The sequence below is a fragment of the Sorex fumeus genome, unplaced genomic scaffold, assembly GCF_029834395.1.
Source record: "Sorex fumeus unplaced genomic scaffold, SorFum_2.1 ptg000070l, whole genome shotgun sequence".
Lineage (NCBI taxonomy): Eukaryota > Metazoa > Chordata > Mammalia > Eulipotyphla > Soricidae > Sorex > Sorex fumeus.
This window is the reverse complement of record NW_026606127.1, coordinates 335,379-354,551: the sequence shown is the minus strand read 5'-3', so window position 1 is coordinate 354,551 and position 19,173 is coordinate 335,379. Positions and strand designations below refer to the sequence as shown.

The window sequence follows — 19,173 nt, the reverse complement described above, 5'->3', positions numbered from 1 at the left end:
AAGGAACAGCTAGATATTTAAAACAACTGCTAACAAAATTTAAAGAGGACAGTGCTAGCAACACAAGAGTAGATGGAGACTTCAACATCGCCTTATCACCTCTGGATAGATCAACAAGAATAAAACTCAGCAAGGAAAAATTGGCTTTGAATTAAGAAATAGAAGAGAAAGGACTTATAGACCTATACAGGGCTTTACATCCCCCAAAAAGAGAATACACATTCTTCTCCAGTGCCCATGGAACATTTTCCAAAATATACTATGTGCTAGGTCACAAAACATACCTCAATAGAATCAGGAAGATAGAAAGAGTATCAACAATTTTTTCAGACCATGATGCACTGAGGATAGATGTGAATCACACACAGACACGAACACCTGAAAACTAAACAAGTCACTGCTGAACAATGAGTGGGTCAGGAAGCACGTCTAGGAAGAAATCAAAAGATACCTAGAAACAAATGAGAATGAAGACACGAACTACCAGAACTTATGGGATGCAGCTAAAGCCCTATTAAGGGGAAAATTTATAGCTCTGTAAGCATATCTAAGGACGGAAGAAAGGATGCACATAAGCAACTTGACTTCATAGCTCAAGATCTTAGAAAAGGATCAAGAGTAGGAGCCTAAATCAGGCAGAAGGAAAGAGATCATAAAACTTAGAGCAGAAATCAATACATGGAAACCTAAGAAACAATCCGAAAGATCAATGAAACCAAGAGCTGGCTCTTCGAGAAAATAAACAAGATAGATAAACCACTAGCAACACTCACAAAGAAACAGAGAGAGAGAACACTAATAAACCGAAGCAGAAATAAAAATGGCGATATCACAACGGAAACCAAAGAAAGTCAAAAGATCATCAGAGTCTACTTTGAAAGTCTGTATGCCAAGAAAAAAGAGAAGTTAGAAGAAATGTACAAATTCCTGGATTCCTATAATCTCCCAAAGCTGAGTCAAGAAGATATAGAATACCTGAATACACCTAGTCACATCAAGGAAATAGAAACTGTAATTAAAATTCTTCCCCAAAACAAAACCCCAGGTCCAGATGGATTCACTACCAAATTTTTCCAAACATCTTAAGAGGATCTACTGCCAGTCCTTCTCAAACTTTTCCAGGAAATTGAAAAAACAGATACTCTCCCAAACAGTTTCTATGAAGCCCATATCTCTCTAATACAAAAGGGAAACAAAGACACCATGAGAAAAGAAAACTACAGGCCGATATCACTGATGAACATGGATGAGAAGATTCTGAACAAAATACTAGCAAATAGAATTCAACAACTCATCAAAAAGATCATACACCATGACCAAGTGGGATTCATCCCGGGGATGCAAGGATGGTTTAACAATCGGAAATCAATCAACATAATCCATCACATCAACAAAACAAAAGATAAAAACCATGTGATCATATCAATAGATGTAGAGAAAGCAATTGACAAGATCCAGCATTTTTTTTTGAAGAAAACCCTCGCCAAATTTGGGATAGAGGGAATTTTCTCCAATATAGTTAAAGCCAGCTACCACAAGCATACAGCAAGCATAATTCTTAATGGGGAAAAACTGAGAGCATTCCCCCTAAGATCAGGAACGAGATAAGTATTCCCACTCTCTCAACTGCTGTTCAACATAATACTGGAAATACTAGCAATAGCAAGTAGGCAAGAAAAAAAGATTAAGTCCATCCAAATAGGAAAGGAAGAAATCAAGTTCTCACTATTTGCAAGTGATATGATACTATACTTAGAGTACCCTAAAAACTCTACCAAGAAACTCCTAGAAATGATAAACTCGATAGTAAATTTACAGGTATAAAATAAATACCCAAAAGTCCATGGCTTTATTATGCACAAATAGTGAAAGAGAAGAAAATGACAAGATGAAAACAATCCCATTACAATTGTATGCCAGAAAATCAACTACCTAGGAATTAGTTTAACTAAGGAAGTAAAGGAACTATATAAAGAAAACTACAAAACGCTCCTTCTTTAAAATAAAAGAGGACGCGAGGAAATGGAAAAATATCCCCTATTCATGAATCAGGAGAATTAATATTGTCAAAATGGCAATACATCCCCAAGCACTGTACAAATTCAATGCGATCCTTATTAGGATACCCATGACATTCTTCAAAGAATTGGAGCAAACACTCCTGAAATTTATATGGAACAATAAGCCCCCAGGAATAGTTAAAGCAATTCTAGGGAAAAAGAAAATGTGAGGAATTAACCTCCCGAACCTCAAACTCTACTACAAGTAGTAATAATTAAAACAGCATTATACTGGAACAAAGGCAGAGCTGCAGACCTATGGAACAGGGTTGAATATACTGACATCTCCCCTCAAACATATGACCATCTAATCTTTGAGAAAGGGGCAAGAAATGTGAAGTGGAGTACGGAAATCTTTTTAACAAATGGTGCTTGCAAAACTGGACGACTACATGCAAACTACTGGGCTTCGATCCCTGCCTAACACAATGTAAAAAGTAAGATCAAAATGGATCAAAGACCTAAACATCATACCGGAACCCATTAGGTACATTGAAGACAAAGTTGGCAAAACCCTCCATGACATTGAAGCTAATGGTATCTTCAAGGATGTCATGTCATTGGCCAAGCAAGTGAAAACAGAGATAGACGAATGGGAATATTTAAACTAAGAAGCTTCTGCACCTTAAAAGAAACAATGACTAAAATACAGAGAGAGTCTACAGAATGGGAAAGGATATTCTCCAAATACACATCTGAAAAAGGGGGTGATATCAAGTATATACAAAGTACTGGTTGAACTCCACAAGAAGAAAACATCCAACCCCATCAATAAGTGGAGCAACGAAATGAACAGACTTTCTCAAAGAAGAAATCCGAATGCCAAAAGACACATGAGAATATGCTCTACATCATTAATCACCAGGGAGATGCGGATCAAAACAACAATGAGATATCATTTCACACCACAGACACTGGCCAACGTTCAAAAAAACGAAAGCAACCTGTGTTGACAGGATGTGGCGACAAAGGGACCCTCCTTCACTGCTCATGGTAATGCCGACTGGCTCAACCCTTTCGGAAAACAGTATGGATGATTCTCAAAACATTAGAAATTGAGCTCCCATTTTACCCAGCAATACCACTCCTGGGAATATACCTCGGAGAAGCAAAAAAGTAGAGTCGAAATGACACCTGCACTTATTTGTTCATTGGAGTACTATTTACAACAGGTAGAATATGGAATAAAACCGAATGCCTGAGAACAGATGACTGGTTACAGAAACTTTGGTACATCTACACAATGGAGTACTATGTAGCAGTTCGAAAAAAATGAAGTCATGAAATTTACTTACAAGTGCTACTGCGTGGAAAATATTATGCTAAGCGAAATGAGTCAGAAAGAGAGGGACAGACATAGAAAGACTGCATTCAACTGGGTAACAAAATTAGAAAACTAAGAGAATAACACCAAGGATAGCTGTGATAAATATCAGGTTGTTCACTCCATGGCTTAGAGGCCATCCGCACACTCTAGGGGTAAAGGCAGCTCAGATAGAGAAGGGAGCACCAAATAAAGGGTTCTGAGAAGATCCACCCAGAATGAGAGATGCATGCTGACAGCAGTCTATAGACAGAACATGATTGCCACCCAAAGTCTCTCCTGCAGATCACAGCACCGAAAAGGAGAGATAGACGAAAAGGGACTGCGCTGCCACAAAGGCAGGGCAGGATGGGGGATGGGGGGTTGTGAGGGATACTGGGAGTGGTAGGGGTGGCGAATGGGCACTGGTGTTGGGGTGGGTACTCGATCATTGTATAACTGAAACACAAGCACACAACTTGTAAGTCCACAACTGTAACTCAAGGTGTTTAACTAATAAAACAAAATAAAACAAAAAACAAAACAAAACAAAATAAAACAAGAGAAATATCTATCAATAGCAAAGAGGACTGTAGTACTCAAAAAGTTTAGAAAGAGGAACATTGGCAAGTATTTTTAAATAGGCATCCAGGAGAGAATATAGCATTGTGAGTGAACAAATCTAATCTATGGATTCTTCTCATCCTCAAAATGGAAAATGACAATCTGTTACAGTTACAAATTTCAAAATAAGATATATACCATCTACTTTTTTGCTGCGTATTTATGCTTTGCCAAGTATTATTCTAATTTTTAAATTTACTTTAATGATTAAAACAATATTTCCATGCTTTAAACTAATTAAATGTTTTATTAAAAATGTTTTTAAAAATTAATTAAAATGTTTTACTAACATGTCATTTTTTTCTGTTTACTATGCTTTTTTTTAAATGATGAAATATTTCTCACAGAGTAGTCACATATGGAACAGTTTTTTTATTATTTATTTTTTTAAATTTTTAGTGAAACAGCATGAGGTACAGTAGTAGATTTATAATTTTTTCTGCTTGGGTTTCGATTATACAATGATCAAATACCCATCCCTCCACCAGTGCCCATTTTCCACCACCATGGATAATAATCCTCCCACACCCATCCCTCCCATCTTACCCTGCCTCTGTTGCAGGGCAATCCCTTCTGTTCTCTCTCTCCTTTTGAGTGTTGTGGTGTGCAAAAGAGGCTTTGAGTGGCAAACATGTTCAGTCCATAGTCTACTTTCAACATGCACATCCCCTCCTGGGAGAATCCTCCAAACACACTTTATTTGGTGCTCCCTTCTCTATCTGAGCTGCCCTTTCCCCTAGAATGCCTGGCTGGCCTCTAAGCTATGGAGTAATCCTCTGGTGTTGATCTCAGCTATTCATGGGTATTAATCTCATATTTTGTTTCTTTATATTCCCCAGATGAATGCAATATTTGTATGTCTATCCCTCTCTTTCTGACTCATTTCGCTTAGCATGATACTTTCCATATTGTACCACTTGTATATAAATTTCATGACTGCATCTTTTCTAACAGCTACATAGTACTCCATTGTGTAGATGTACCGAAGTTTCTTTAACCAGTCATCTGTTCTTGGGCATTCAGGTTTCTTCCAGGTTCTGGCTATTGTAAAGAGTGCTGCAATGAACAAACAAGTGCAGATATCATTTCGACTATACATTTTTGCCTCTCTGGGATATATATCCAGGAGTGGTATTGCTGGGTCAAATGGGAGCTCAATTTCTAATTTTTTGAGAATCGTCCATACTGTTTTCCAGAAAGGCTGAACGAGTCGCCATTCCCACCAACAGTGAAGGAGTGTCCCTTTCTCGCCACATCCGCGCCAGCATCAGTTTCTTTGTTGTTTTGAATGTGGGCCAGTCTCTGAGGTGTGAGATGGTATCTCATTGTGGTTTTTATCTGCATCTCCCTGATAATTAATGATGTAGAACGTTTTCTCATGTGCTTTTTTGCCATTTGGATTTCTTCTTTGAGAAAGTTTCTTTTCATTTCATTGCCCCAATTTTTGATGGGGTTGTATGTTTTCATCTTGTAGAGTTCAACCAGTATTTTATATATCCTTGATATCAACCCCTTGTCAGATGTGTGATGGGCGAATATCCTTTCCAATTCTGTAGACTGTCTTTATATTTTGGTCACAGTTTCTTTTGAGGTGCAGAAGCATCGTATTTTAAGATAGTCCCATTTATCTATCTCTGTTTTCACTTGCTCGGCCAGTGGCGTGGCATCTTTGAAGATACCATTAGCTTCAATGTCATGGAGGGATTTGCCAACTTTGTCTTCAATGCACCTTATGGATTCTGGTCTGATGTTGAGGTCTTTAATCCATTTTGATCTTACTTTTGTACATGGTGTTAGGCAGAGTTCTGAGCCCACTTTTTTTCATTTAGCCATCCAGTGATGCCAGCACAATTTGTTAAAGAGACTTTCCTTACTTCATTTCACATTACTTGCACCTTTATCCAAGATTAGATGATCATATGATTGAGGGGAGATGTCATTGTATTCAACCCTGTTCCATTGGTCTGCAGTTCTCCCTTTGTTCCAGTACCATGCTGTTTTAACATTGGATGAAACTAGAGGATATCATGCATGTAAAGTTAGCCTTAAGGAAAGGAACAGATATAGAGAGGTTTTTCTCATATGTGGGATGTAAAGACACACAGCAAGGTAGCAACAAAGGTTCAAGGGCAATGTAAGGGGAGAACTGATCCACACAATTGAGTCAGGGGATTGGGACTGAGGGATTCTGGGAGTTTCGAGGAGAGGGAGGGTTTATTTTTTGAGAGAATGAGGAGTGTCATGTTGGAATAATGTGTATGAGGAACCATTGTTAATTGAATTATAAATCATAGAATATTAATATTGTTTTAGACGTTTGTCTGTCTCATTTTATTCTTTTAATTTGTTTTCTCCATATGCCACATATGCATGAACTTGTATGATGCCTATCTTTTTCTGCCTGACTTATGTCACTAAACATAATATCCTCATGTTATGATTTTTTATACAAATAATAAGAAGATTTCACTTCATACAACTGAGTAGGATTCCATTGCTTTACACCCTTTCATTTTCAAAATTTGGGGTTTAAAACATACAAATATTGATTTTAACAATGCTCTGGTGTTTTAAAATTTTTAGTTCAGTGAAGAAAAGGTAAAGGCCCTCCCGTTGATAGTCGATTTGCTCGAACAGGCCCAGTAACATCTCCATTGGAGACTTTGTTGTTACTGTGTTTGGCATATCGAATACTCTCGGTAGCTTGCCGGGCTCTCCGAGAGTGGCAGAGGAATCGAACTCGGGTCGGTCATGTTGGCCGCTTGTAAGGCGAACGCCCTACCGCTGTGAAGAACAATAGATTTTATTGAACAACACTTAGAAACTTGTGAAACAGGCATAGGGTGGAATGGAATATATGTTCAAGAGAGAACACTCGTTTTACAAAGCAAGCAAAGAGTGACATACAGAAAGGAAGCACGGTATTTCTTTAAGGAAGAACACAAGCTTGAGGACCAAGCCCACTCTGGTAGTTTAGGAATAAGAACTTGGAGTGGTATGAACTTAACTTGTATACTTTAAGGGAGAACCTGAGTGAAACAAATAGAAGTACGTTCAGGAGAATGATAAACTGGAGTCTATACTTGGAGTGAGGAGGGTAGAGAGTTCTTTGGGGAGATCTGGACTATGGAGAACAGTAATATTATAACATTAATGATAGTATCTTACCGTGGGATTCCAAAAAAATCTTTAACAGTGGTGTCAGAAATGGTAACATTCTTAAGTATTTGGATTTCCTGTGGAAACTACTGGAAAGCTGAGTTTATGCTCTGGATGCCTCTACCTGAAACAAGGTCAACAAATCATGAATGAAAAATTACAAGTTACATGGATCAAGGATTCTGATCCGAGTGGAAGGCTAGCTTTTGGGTGGACAATTTCTACTGATGGCCTGATGTAGATTCTGATCCTGGGATATGTAACAGAAAGGAGGTAGTGACAGGTATCCTCAGAAGTGAAGCCTCTGAGACAGAATTCATTCATGCCAACTTCTGGGTTATCAATGTTTGCTCATGGCTGCTACCCTTATAACATGCCATTCAACAATTCTGTGGTTTCAATTTACTGTGTCAATGTAAAGATGAAGTTTCTAAATCAAAGGTAAAAATCTGAGGCCCTCAAGATGATGAATTATGGGGAGGGGGGTGGAGCTGGAGCTATAGTACAGCAGGTAGGGCATTTGCCTTGCACACGGCCTACCCAGGTTATATTCCCAGCATCCTGTATGGTCCCGCCAAGGACCGTGAGGAGTAATTGCTGACTGCACAGCCAGGTGTAACCCCTGTGCATCGTCAGGTGTGACCCAAAAACGCAAAAAAAAAAAAAGACGATGACTTACCTTTAGATATTTTGAAGTCAAGTAGAAACAGCCAGGAAGCTCACCAGAAAAGAGTTCTCCTGGGTCAAAAACATCATCACCTCTGGCGTGAGAGCATAGAGAAAATAACGTTTCCATTTTATGCCATGTTAAAGCAAGCCAGACATGATCTTGGAAAGTTTGTCAAAGGAAAGCATGGCTATAGGAAGGATAAGATGACTACTGAATCTTAGAGGTAAAATATACAAGTGAAGAAAAGGTCAAGAATTAGGCGGTATGATGGCGACCAGGTATAATAAGAAAAGCATTTTTTAAAAAATAAAATGCAATGAGACATCAAAAAAGACTTTTTTAAATGTTTAAGAACAGGGATATAACTCAGGGATAGAGCATTTGCGTTCCATTGTATGATGATCTGGGATTGATCCTTAGCATTGCAAACAGCATTATTTTTTAATTTTTAATTTCTTTCTTTCTTGCTTATTTGCTTGCTTGTTTTTCTTGTTTTTTTTTTTGGATCGCACCTGGCTATGCATAGGGGTTATTTTTAATTTAAAAAAAATTATAATTTTTATTTTTTACCTGTGGTTTAAAATGAAACCTAAAATATTTTAGAGTAAATATATGTGAAGAAGAATAAAATTCACGGGAACTATTTAGTGTTCTTAATGATAAAGCAGTCAGAATTTTGAGGTTAATTTTATGGGTAGTGCATAAATAATTTTTCTCCATTATGAGGGCTGTCTTTTTAGCATGGTCACCATTTTTCTAAGTTGCAGAAACGTCTTAGTTTAATGTAGTCTCATTTGTTTATCTTCATTTCCTCTTCCTTGGTCAGTGGTGTTTCATTCTAGAAGTTTCCCTTAGCTTTAATGTCATGGAGGGATCGTTCCACATTTTTCTCCATATATCTTAAGAATTCAGCTATGATATTGAGGTTTTTAATACATTTGATCTGACTTTGTGCCTGGCACTATAAAGAGGTCTGAGTTCAATTTTTTTTTTTTGCATGTCGCTGTCCAGGTTTCCCAGCACCACTTGTTGAAGAGACTTCCTTGCTCAACTTCATATTTCTTGAGCCTTTATGAAAGATTAGGTAATAATAATCTGAGGGCCAGCGTCAGGATATTTGACTATATTCCATTGATGTGAGGCCTGTCTTTATCTGAATATCATGTTATTTTGATTACTACGACTTTGTAGTAGGGTTGCAAGTTGGGGAAGCTGTTCCCTTCTTCTTTTTACCAAATATTGCTTTAGCTCTTCATGGGAGGTTATTGTTGTGTATGAGTTTCAAGAGTGTTTAATCTATTTCTTTGAAAAATGTTATGGGTATCCTTATAGGAAGTGCAGTAAATCTTTATAGAGCTTTGGTGTGTATTGCCATTTTGACAGTGTTAATCCTCTCAATTCATGAGCATGGGATGTGATTCCATTTCCTCGTATACTCTCTTATTTCGTGAAGTAGAGTTTGTAGGGGTTTTTTTTGTATAGTTCCTTAACATTTTATCATTTATCACTTAACTTCCCCTTAGTCGTCGATTTGCTCGAGCGGGCGCCAGTAACGTCTCCATTTGTCCCTGTCGCGTGCTAGTGTAGCCCAATGGCACCTGTTCGATCCAGGAACATGAAGGGCCTCAAACTGATCGTTCATGATCTTGACGAAGAAGTCTGACCATCTGGAAGGTGGGCGGCCACGCGGTCTTTTGACATCCCGTGGAATCCAGTCGGTAACAGCTCTAGTCCTGCGGTCGTCTCTAAATCTCATTACGTGACCAGCCCATCTGATTTTTGACACCTTGGCATAAGAGACAGCGTCCCTGATTCTTGATCGGCGATGGATGTAAGAACTCTTGATTATCTCTCTCATTTGAGTGAAACGTGATATTCCAAGCATAGCTCTTTCTATTCTTCTTTGGGAGACCTGAATACTGTTCTCATGTTGTTTGCATAGGGCCCAGGTCTCTGAGGCATATGTTAATGCAGGAAGAACAGTGGAATCAAAGAGATATGCCTGGAGCCGGAGGTTCTTCTTCCTCTTAGCTATTTATTCGACGTTCTTGAAGGCGTTCCAAGCCTCTCTCTTCCTCCTACACAGCTCGGGTGCCAGGTCATTTGTCATGTTGACCTCTCGACCTAGGTACACATAGCTGTTGCATTCAGAGATAGTCGTTCCATTGAGAGCGAATGGGGCATCAGGAACAAGGCTGTTTCGCATAAACATTGTCTTCGTAAGACTCAGCTGTAGTCCTAACTTTCCACACTCATGGTCAAAGTCGGCCAGCATTTGTGCTGCTTGGCTGATGTTTGGTGTTATTAAAACAATGTCATCAGCAAAGCGGAGATGGTGTAGTTGCCAGCCATCTAGCTTCACTCCCATTCCTTCCCATTCCAGTCGTCCATGATGTTCTCGAGGGTGGCACTGAAGAGTTTCAGTGAAAGGGAATCACACTGCTGCACCCCTCTCTTGACATCAACGATCACTTATTTGTAGAATGGTGAGATCCTGCTAGTGAAACTGTAATACAGCTCACGGAGGATCCTGATGTACTGGGCTTGAATGCCCTGATTTGCTAGGGCTTCAGTGAGCACTTCCGTCTCAACAGAATCAAAGGCCTTCTTTTAATCAATGAACATTAAACAGAGCTGCACCTTGAACTCCCAAGAAACCTCAATGAGCTTGGTTATCGTGTGGATATGGTCGATGGTGCTGAATCCTTTGCGGAACCCTGCTTGCTCACATGGTTGTCCTTCATCTAGTGTTCTGCCAATCCTATTTAGGATGACTCGAGTGAACAACTTGTAGATGACAGACAATAGGCAGATCCGGCGATAGTTGCCAATGTCATGGATGTCTCCCTTCTTGAACAGTAGTATGGTCCTACTGGTTTTCCATTGGGACGGAAACTTGCATTCAGACAGGTAGCGAGTGAAGAGCCGAGCCAGTGTATTGATGAGTACTGACTGCAGGTTCTTCAGGTGTTCAGGTCTGACCTTGTCTGGGCCGGGTGCTGTTTGTTCCTTTACCAACGAAATGGCGTGTCGGATTTCGGAAGGGAGAACGTTGGGAACAACATATCCATCCTGTGGAATTTGGTATGTCGGCAAGTGGACATGGTTATCGAAGAGATTTGAGCAGAAGTCATGGTAATCTTCTCCATTGCCGTTCTGGAGGATGTGATGGATCCATCAGGACGTCGGAGGGCAGTTTTCTTGGTCTTATAGTTGGCGAAGGACAGGCAGGCATTACGAATACTTTTCCTGGCTTCTGCCGCATCTACCAGTACTTCTGCTCTTCTCTCTTTGAGGTCTTCCTTGATCGCATCTCTGCACTGCTTTGCGAGCTGGGACATTAGCTTGCGGTTGCCTGAGGCATGCGACAAACCAAGCAGGCGAATTAGCTCAAGAGTTTTCGAAGATAGGCTATTTTTTGTGGCTATCTCTCTCTTGGCATTCCTCGCACATTCATGGAGGTGCTGAAGCAGTGGATCGTATTCCTCGTCAATGTTGTCAACAATGGCATCTTCCCATGTTGCCGCAATAGTACCAAAGTATAGTTCCTTAACATTTTAGTTGACTCTAATATACTCGATTTTCTGAGGTATTATTGTGAATGGGATTGTTTTTCTCTATCTCTTTTTTTCTCTTTCATTTGAAATATATGGGAAAGCCATGGACTACCGGATATTGATTTTGTAATATTCTACTTTACTAACAAATCTATTGTTCCCAGGAGCTTTTTTGTAGATTCTTTGGGATTTTCCAAGTATAGTATCATGTCATCTCCAAATAGTAAAAGCTTGAGTTCTTCCATTTTTATATGGATGCCCTTGATATCCTTTCTTTTTACCGAAATCCTATGGCAAGTACTTCAAGTACTTTGTTGAATAGGTGTGGTTAGAGTGGGTAAATTGTTTTGTGCCTAATTGTATTCTGGGATTCTAGCTCATTGATTTCTGCTCCAAGCCTTTAGTTTTCTCCCCGTTGAGAATAATGCTTGCTGTGGGTTTGTGGTAGTTTGCTTTGACTAGATTGAAGAAAGTACTTTCCACTCCCATTTTGTTGAGAGTTTTTCATCATGAATGGGTGCTGGATCTCATCAAATGCTTTATCTACATCTATCGATATGATGATATGACTTTTATCTTTATTTTATTGAGATGGTGTATTCTGTTGATTGACTAGAGAATGTTAAGCCATCCTTGCATCCCGGGATAAATCTACTTGCTCATAGTGTGTGATCTTTTGTTGAGTTTCTGGATTCTCTTTGCTGGTATTTTCTTGAGAATCTGTGTATCTGTATTCATCAAGGAAATAGGTCTGTAATTTTCATTTTTTGTGGTGTCTCTGTCTGTTTTGAGTATTAGGGTGATCTTTGCCTCATAGAAACTATTTGAGAGCATTTCTGTTTCTTCAATTTCCTGTAAAATCTTGAAAAATGTTGGCAGCAGTTCCTCTTTAAAGGATTGAAATGTTTCACTATTGAATCCATCTGGGCCAGGCATTCTGTTTGGGGGTATATTTTGATCATCATTTCAATTTCCTTGGTAGTGATAGGTTCAAGTACTCCAAATCTTCTTGGTTCAGCCTTGGGAGGTAATTGGAATCCATTAATTTATCAATTTATTCAAGATTCTCTCATTTCCTGCTGCAAAGATTCTCAATATAATCTCTGATGATCCTATGGATTTCTGTACTTTCTATTAGGATAACCCCCTTTGCATTTCTGATTTGATTTATTAGAATTCTTTCTGTTTCTTTGAGAGGCTTCTAGAGGTTTATTGATCTTGTTTATTTTCTCAAAGAACCAGCTTTTGCTTTTATTGGTCTTCTGGATTGTATTTTGGGTTTCTAGCTCATTGATTTATACTACAATTTTTATTATTTCCTTGCTCCAGCCTAGTTTGCACTCCTTTTATTGTTCATTTTCCAAAATCTTGAGCTCTAATTTATTCATGTAGGCCCTTTCTTTCTTCCTGATGAATTCTGGCAGAGCTATAATCTTTCCTCTTAACACTGCTTTTGCTGTGTCCCACAAGTTCTGCTAGCTCGCGTCCTCTTTCTCATTTGTTTCTGGAAACTTTTTATTTCCTCTTTGATTTCTTCTCTAAGCCAACGGTTGTTCATCACTTCCCTTAAATAAAATATTTCCTTGCTGAGATTTAGTCTGTTTGATCTATTGAGAAGTGACAAAGTAGTGTTGAAATCACCACCTAGTACTGTTTTGCTATAAATGTTTTTTTTAAGTCTATTAGAAGTTGATTTTAAGTATTTTGCTGGTCTGTCATTGAGCATCTACATTGAGGAGGGTGAGTTCTTTCTGATGTACAGATCCCATGATCATGAAGAAATGACATTCACTGTCTCTTATAACCTTTAGCTTGAAGTCCATGTGGTCTGATACTAGTATGGCTACTCCAGCTTTGTGGAGGTGTTCTTTTCTTGAAGACTTGTTTTCCAGCCTTTTACTTTTAGCCCATGGTTGCTTTGATTGCTCAGATGTGTTTCTTGCAGGCATCAGAATGTTGGGTTCAGTTTTCTAATTCATCTTCCTATTCTGTGCCTCTGAATTGGCACATTTAGTCCATTGACATTGAGAGAGATTGTTGTTATGGGGATTTGTGCTATCTTTATGTAGAATTTTTGTACTTGTGGGGATTGCCTTAGCTTAAAGTAGCCCTGTTAGTACTTCTTGCAACAAAAATATGGTACTCTTTACAAGTTTGCATGTCGTCTCTGTGCAAGGACCATCATAATCTCTGTATCATTTCAATTTTAGTATATGTGTAACCAAACCTAGTAGGAGTTAATTTTTCTCTTCTGATTACTTTGAGTGTTGTCCTTACATACCCTATGGCAGAGAGTGGTACCTAATCAAGGAAAGTATTTCAAAGCAGCTTGATAGATTTAGAGCTTTAATGTCCCAGAAAGAAAATATGGTTTTTACCATATTATCTTTTACCATAATCAAGGCATCAGTTTTACAAAATAATTCTTTTGGAAGATGTTATATGAGTCCTGTTTAATGCACTTCCCTGAAACCTTCATTAAGACCATTAAACTAGAGCCTTTTGCTGTTCTCACCTCAGTCCCGTGTACATCTCCAGGAAAAGGTGGATGGTGTTGTCTGCAATTCGACCACCTTGAATGTAAGTAGGATTTTTCTCCTGAAGGAAGAGGTGAGGAGAATATTGATGATTTTATTCCACCTTATTACAAGTACAACATGAATGGAAGGTGAGACTCATGAGGCTCCTGTAAAGGACAGAAAAAGGGGTCTCAGTGAAGTTTAATGGCCAACACACATTAACAACACAGATGACTCAAAGTAGCCTGTGTGCATCTTTGTGTATAGTGAATTTCATATCTACTGAGAGTGATTCTCAGTCATGACACACAGGCAAAACAGCCCTGTATTTAAAAATCTAGTTCTCTAAGCAGAGTGGGGTTTCTTAGGTGATTGAACAAGTGTGTAGTAATTTATTACTAAGCACATACGTAGTTTGAATGATGTGTACTTTTTGATCTAAAATTAATTCCAAATATGTCTAAAATGACAGTCTCCTGACCCCGCACCTGGCTTTCTTCACCAGGGTCCCTTGGAGGGGGTGTGTTGAATTTCCCTCACCGTGCCAAGCAGAGCCCCGGCACCTGAAGACTTCTGCAACCAGCCATAGGTACGCTTTAAACCACTCACCCCAAGCTTGAAGGAGCCTCATGCATGAACGAATCTGACAGAGGAACCCAGGTGTGCGCAACCGGGGGATGAGATCTCCAAGGGTGCTCAGATCAAGACTGGGCCCCCTCCAACCAGATCCCCCATCTCCTAGTAGCTAAGTGTTACAACCACGAACTGCCCCTGGAGCCATGTAATCCCATCAATGGCCAAGATACAGAGACTGGATTTTGTTGATAAGACAACAACAATTATTGTCCAGTTGTCACTCTGAGAGAACCTGGTACGCATCTGCGAGTAACTTGCCCTTGTGTTTACCAGTCATTTACGCTTCTTTCAATACAGATTATATGATCATGGTTTATGCTTATTTTTACTATTGAAGTATAATAGCTAAATACTGATTTATTTCACAGCACTAATTTATTAAAAACATTCATCCTTGGCCTATCATAGTAATTGCCAGGATTTGTTGGTTTTGCTTGTTTTTTGATTACTTAAATTGATTTTGGCCCTACCCACTGTGCTATCGCTCCAGCAAATGTTTAGTTGAGATTACTGAAAACTGGGCCTAAATTGAAGTTTGTCTTGATTGGTACAAGTAGAGAAGGAGATCTAGGCATGGAATTAGAGATCATAGGTTACCACATTCAGTTCCTAATAAAACAAGTAAAGGACAGTGTCCCAAATAGATTATTGAAAAAGATATTCATCTCTATTTAACCTGTAAATTCAGCATTTTCTATATTAAATTAAAAATGAAAGAATGTTCCTATATTTGGTCTTTTAAAGACATTCCACGTTGGTTAAGGAAACAAACACTGCCTATGAAATCATAACAACTTAATCATAAAAACCTGATTACTACTTAGATTTACAAGAATGTCAGTGCTAAGAATTATTTCCCTGGATCTCAATAGTGTACATGATATTCATATGAATACATCTGTGTGGAAACATCGCTGGTATCTAATTTAGAGAATAGATATATAGAGATTAGATCACATAGCTGAGTGGGATCTCAACATTTCTAGACACTCCCCTACCCCACACACACCCAAAGACTTGTACTAATCCTTATGGATCCATGACTTTTCCTCCTCCCCTCTCCCAGAATCTTTTAAAATTTCTTTTCAAGTACTAATGTAATGCGCTTTAGAAAATATTGAGTTAAACTTAATTGTTGTCATTTAGCTTTTAGAAAACCGAGAAAATCTTATTAAAAGTGTATTTTTGTATTCTTTGAAAATGGTAATAAGAACATTATCATTGAGTCCCTGAATATACATTATATAAAGAATTTTCTGAGAAATTCCCTGTACAAATCAATACTCGAAGAAATAAATGACTTCTCTGAATGAGAATGAACTGGGACATTTCAAAGTATCAATCAGTGAATCAAAGATGAATCATAGCATCCTATAGATAAAAATGATCTTGATGTAATCTAGTCAACACTATTACATTTTTTTTCTTATACCAGCTGATAGCACTTTTAACTTTTTAGTTTTTATTTATTTATTTTTATTAGTGAAACACCATGAGGTACAGTTGTAGACTTACATACCTTTGTGCTTGGGTTTCAGTTATACAATTATCAAGTAACCATCCCTCCACCAGTGCCCATTCTCCACCGCCAAGGAACCCAGTGACCCTCCCACCCCCCATCTCCCCAAATCCGCCCCGCCTCAGGGCATTCCCTTTTGGATTTTCTTTGCTTTGGGGTGTTGTGGTTTGCAATTGAGGTCAATACCATTACATTTTCAAAGAAGAAAATAGGCCCCAAGATGTTCAAGACACTGCTAGTGTCCTGGGTTTCTTCCCAGCATGTACCCTGCTCCAAGCCCGCCCTTTGGAAATATGCTGGGAAGGAAAACTGGATGTTCCTTTCCTCACACTGACCTGAAAGACTCTTCCTGATTCTCAGCCAGATCAACTATTTCATTTGTTGCCTGATATCACCTCCTGTCCTTTATTTAAAAAAAAAAAAAAACATTTGATTTGTTTCTGGAATATAAAGAAAAAAACTGAATGGAGTAATAAAACAAAAGCAAAATTAAACCTTTACACTCTGACATCAGAATTGTCCTTACAAGAGGGGAAGTAAATGACTGAAATGGGTAGGGGACTGCTGTTAGTTGGTTGTGCACAGTAGCTGGATATTTGAAAGTGCATGGAGTATGAATACACAGTTGCTGAGATGAGGAAGTCTGTATTTGAAGGGAATACAGTTTGTTAACTAGTCATCACAATTACATGATTGCCACTCAATGCCTCTTTTCGTATGTTTTTTAGATAATTCTTCCCCTCCTCTGTTTGCTTAGGACCGCACATTGTCTCTCCCCTCGTGTTCTTTCAGGAAGCCAGAGAGAAGTCTTCAGGCAGGAAGAGCATGAAATTTACATAGGAGTGGTAATACCTGGACTGTATCATGTTCAGCGAAATGAGTCAGAAAGAGAGGGACAGAAAGAACAAGATTGCATTCACCCGGAGAACGTAAAATAACAAAACAGGAGACTAACTGCCAAGAGTGGCCGAGATTAGTGTCAGGAATTTTTCCTCATAGCTTGGAGACCAACCACACAGGCTAGCAGAAAAGGCAGCTCAGATAGAGAATGGAGCACCAAATAAAGGGTGTTGGGAGGATCCTCCCAGGATGGGAGAGAGTGCTGAACATAGACTAGAGACCAAGCATGATTGTCACTCAATGCCTCTTTTGCAAACCAGGACACCTAAAAGGAGACAGACAAGAAAGGGGAATGCCCTCCCACAGAGTCAGGGTGGGATGAGGGGATGGGGGGTGGGAGGCATACTGGGATCCCTGGTGGTGGGAAATGGGCACTGGTGGAGGGATGGGTATTTGATCATTGTATAAATGAAACCCACGCACAAAAATTCATATGTCTACAACCGTACCTCATGGTGTCTCACTAATAAAAATTTGAAAATTAAAAATAAAAAAATTGGAACATAAAGTAAAAATAAAACAAGAGAAAGATCTAACAATAGCAAAGAGGCCTATAGTACTCAAAATGTTAAGAAATAGGCACTTTGGCAAGTATTTTTAAGTACGCATCCAGGAGAGAATATAGAATTTTTTGTGAACAAATCTACGCTATGGATTCATCTTATCCTTGAAATGGAAAAGGACAATGTGTTACAGTTACCAACTTTCAAAAAATATATATATCATCTATTTTTGCTATGTTTCTATGCTTTACCGAGTATTATCCTGATTTTTAAATTTACTTTAAGGATTAAAACAGTATTTGCCTGCATTAAACTTTTTAATTAAATGTTCTATTAGAAGTGATTTTTAATTATTAAAAATGTTTTATTCACATGTAATTTTCTAAAAGAAACATATAGGCCAAAGAGCTAGTGCAGCATGTAGAGGGTGTTTACCTTGTATGTAGCTAACCTAAATTCAATCCCCAGAACCCTGAGCCTGCTAGGGGTGATCTCTGGATACAGAGTCAGAAGGGAGCCCGGAGCACATCTGGGTGCACTCCACTCCCCACATAAAGGGAAGAATAGAAAAGAAAAACATATAACTGATTCTTGAGTAACATAGAGCTTAACGATGCTAACTCATCTATAATGTTTGAAACCCCCAAATTTAATAGATAGTCTGCTATTAACCAAGAACATGGTTTTCTAATAGTATTTAATTCCATTGTCGGCAAGTAGTGCTATGTGTGGCCTGTCCATCTGCAAATTTTGATACACTTCAAAACTTTAATCGATTTTATAATAGACTATATAATACATCTGTATTTGATGTTATTAAGTGATAATTTATATTTCTATTTTTGTGGGGTATTTGGGCCATAGTATGTGGTAAATGGGACTTCACAATCTGTGCTCACGGATTATTCCTGGTGGTGCCAACCATTAATTTGGGTTGACTGTGTGCATGGTAAGTGCTTTAGCCCCTATATTAAGTCTGGGGTCCAACCAAATCATTTATCTGCATATATTTTATACATGCATGCATGGCATACTTTTTCTTAGATTTTTTTATATTTCTAGGATATATTGATCATCTTTAATTATTTCACATCCATACCAACGTCCAAAAATTCTCGAAATGTAATTATTGAAAAATATAATATAGAAGTCCAAATTTGTATTGCTAATTGGATAACTATATTAAGAAGAAAATAGAACCACAATAAACATACAATTAAAATGGACATACATTTCTTTGGAGTCTTTCAATTATGCATTTATATTAGTCTATATACAAGTATGATTTTTAAATAAACAATTTCTGTTACTATAAAATGTTTATTGAGATTTTATAATTGTAATGTTTTCCAGCTAAGATGACATTGATGTGAACATTTATATCTATTTGTCTACTTTTCTAATTGTTTCCTTAATATCAATTCTTAAAAGCTAACATACTTATGACCCGATATGTAGCTCAGGACAAAAGAACTTGGCTTTCATGTATGAAATTTTGGTTTCTATTCTTCGCACTATAGAAGCAAAAGCAAAATCATTAACTCTGGTTGGAAAAATAGCTCGGTGGTAAAATATTTACCTCACATTTCTGAGGTTATGGGTTTGATCCCTGAATTTCCATATACACACACAAAAGCTAACTTACAACAAAGTCTCACACTCGATACCTAACTGGACCCGCTCGAGAAATTCGATGAACAATGGGAGGACAGTGACAGTGACA

At 38.3% G+C, this 19,173-nt stretch overlaps 1 pseudogene; it reads right to left on the bottom strand.

Moving 5' to 3' along the window:
• Positions 1–13,503: 13,503 nt before the first annotated feature.
• Positions 13,504–13,600, bottom strand: LOC130037045 (uncharacterized; annotated as a pseudogene).
• Positions 13,601–19,173: the final 5,573 nt, after the last annotated feature.